This window comes from Triticum dicoccoides, chromosome 3A, assembly GCF_002162155.2.
Source record: "Triticum dicoccoides isolate Atlit2015 ecotype Zavitan chromosome 3A, WEW_v2.0, whole genome shotgun sequence".
Lineage (NCBI taxonomy): Eukaryota > Viridiplantae > Streptophyta > Magnoliopsida > Poales > Poaceae > Triticum > Triticum dicoccoides.
Window position 1 is genome coordinate 644372988 of NC_041384.1, and position 2627 is coordinate 644375614.

Sequence of the window (2627 nt, forward strand, 5' to 3'; positions counted from 1 at the left end):
TTGCAATAGAGGTTAATCATAAGTGGGATGCTTGTTCAAGTAAGAACAGCACCCAAGCACCGGTCCACTCACATGTCAAATTATCAAAGTACTGAACGCGAATCATATGAACGTGATGAAAACTAGCTTGACGATATTCCCGTGTGTCCTCAGGAGCGCTTTTCCTTATATAAGAGTTTGTCCAGGCTTGTCCTTTGCTACAAAAAGGATTGGGCCACCTTGCTGCACTTTATTTACTTTTGTTACTTGTTGCTCGTTACAAATTATCTCATCACAAAACTATCTGTTACCACTTATTTCAGTACTTGCAGAGAATACCTTGCTGAAAACCATTTATCATTTCCTTCTGCTCCTCGTTGGGTTCGACACACTTACTTATCGAAAGGACTATGATAGATCCCCTATACTTGTGGGTCATCAATGGGCATCCAAAAGGGATATAATAAAAACTTTCATATAAGTGCATTGAATACTATGAGAAGTTTGATACTTGATAATTGTTTTGAGATATGGAGATGGTGATATTAGAGTCGCGCTAATTGAGTAGTTGTGAATTTGAGAGATACTTGTGTTAAAGTTTGTGATTCCCGTAGCATGCACGTATGGTGAACCGTTATGTGATGAAGTCAGAGCATGATTTATTTATTGATTGTCTTCCTTGTGAGTGGCGGTCGGGGACGAGCGATGGTCTTTTCCTACCAATCTACCCCCCTAGGAGCATGCGCATAGTACTTTGTTTTGATAAATAATAGATTTTTGCAATAAGTATGTGAGTTCTTTATGACTAATATTGAGTCCATGGATTACACACACTCTCACCCTTCCACCATTGCTAGCCTCTCTAGTACCGCGCAACTTTCGCCGGTACCATAAACCCACCATATACCTTCCTCAAAACAGCCACCATACCTACCTATTGTGGCATTTCCATAGCCATTTCGAGATATATTGCCATGCAACTTTCCACCGTTCAGTTTGCTATGACACACTTCATCATTGTCGTATTGCTTTGCATGATCATGTAGTTGACATCGTATTTGTGGCAAAGCCACCATTCATAATTCTTTCATACATGTCACTCTTGATTCATTGCATATCCCGGTACACCGCCGGAGGTATTCATATAGAGTCATATTTTGTTCTAAGTATCGAGTTGTAATTGTTGAGTTGTAAGAAAATAAAAGTGTGACGATCATCATTATTAGAGCATTGTCCCAGTGAGGAAAGGATGATGGAGACTATGATTCCCCCACAAGTCGGGATGAGACTCCGGACGAAAAATAAAAAAGAAAGAAAGAAAAGAGGCCATAAAAAAGAGAAAAGGCCCACATAAAAAAATTAGAGAAAAAGAGAGAAGGGACAATGTTACTATCCTTTACCACACTTGTGCTTCAAAGTAGCACCATGATATTCATGATAGAGAGTCTCTCATTTCGTCACTTTCATATACTAGTGGGAATTTTTCATTATAGAACTTGGCTTGTATATTCCAATGATGGGCTTCCTCAAAATGCGCTAGGTCTTCATGAGCAAGCAAGTTGGATGCACACCCACTTAGTTTCTTTTGTTGAGCTTTCATATACTTATAGCTCTAGTCCATCCGTTGCATGGCAATCCCTACTCACTCACATTGATATCTATTGATGGGCATCTCCATAGCCCGTTGATACGCCTAGTTGATGTGAGAATATCTTCTCCCTTTTTGTCTTCTCCACAACCACCATTCTATTCCACATATAGTGTTATATCCATGGCTCACGCTCATGTATTGCGTGAAGATTGAAAAAGTTTGAGAACATCAAAAGTATGAAACAATTGCTTGGCTTATCATCGGGGTTGTGCATGATTTAAATATTTTGTGTGATGAAGATAGAGCATAGCCAAACTATATGATTTTGTAGGGATAGCTTTCTTTGGCCATGTTATTTTGAGAAGACATGATTGCTTAGTTAGTATGCTTGAAGTATTATTGTTTTTATGTCAATATTAAACTTTTGTCTTAAATCTTATGGATCTGAATATTCTTGCCACAATAAAGAAGATTACATGGATAAATATGTTAGGTAGCATTCCACACCAAAAATTCTGTTTTTGTCATTTACCTACTCGAGGACGAGCAGGAATTAAGCTTAGGGATGCTGATACGTCTCCAACGTATCTATAATTTTTTATTGTTCCATGCTATTATATTATCAACCTTGGATGTTTTATATGCTATTTTATATGATTTTTGGGACTAAACTATTAACCCAGAGCCCAGTGCCAATTTCTGTTTTTCCCTTGTTTCAGTGTTTCGAAGAAAAGGAATATCAAACGGAGTCAAAACGACATGAAACCTTCTAGAGAAGTTATTTTTGGAAGGAAAGCTACCCGATAGACTTGGAGTGCATGTCAGGAAAGAAACGAGGGAGCCACGAGGCAGGGGGCGCGCCCTCCACCCTCGTGGACCCCTCGTGGCTCCCCTGATGTATTTCTTCCGCCTATATATATCCATATACCCTAAAACTATCGGGGAGCACAATAGATCAGGAGTTCCGCCGCCAGAAGCCTCCGTAGCCACCGAAAACCAATCTAGACCCGTTCCGTCACCCTGCCGGACGGGGAATCCCTCTCCGGTGGCCATCTTC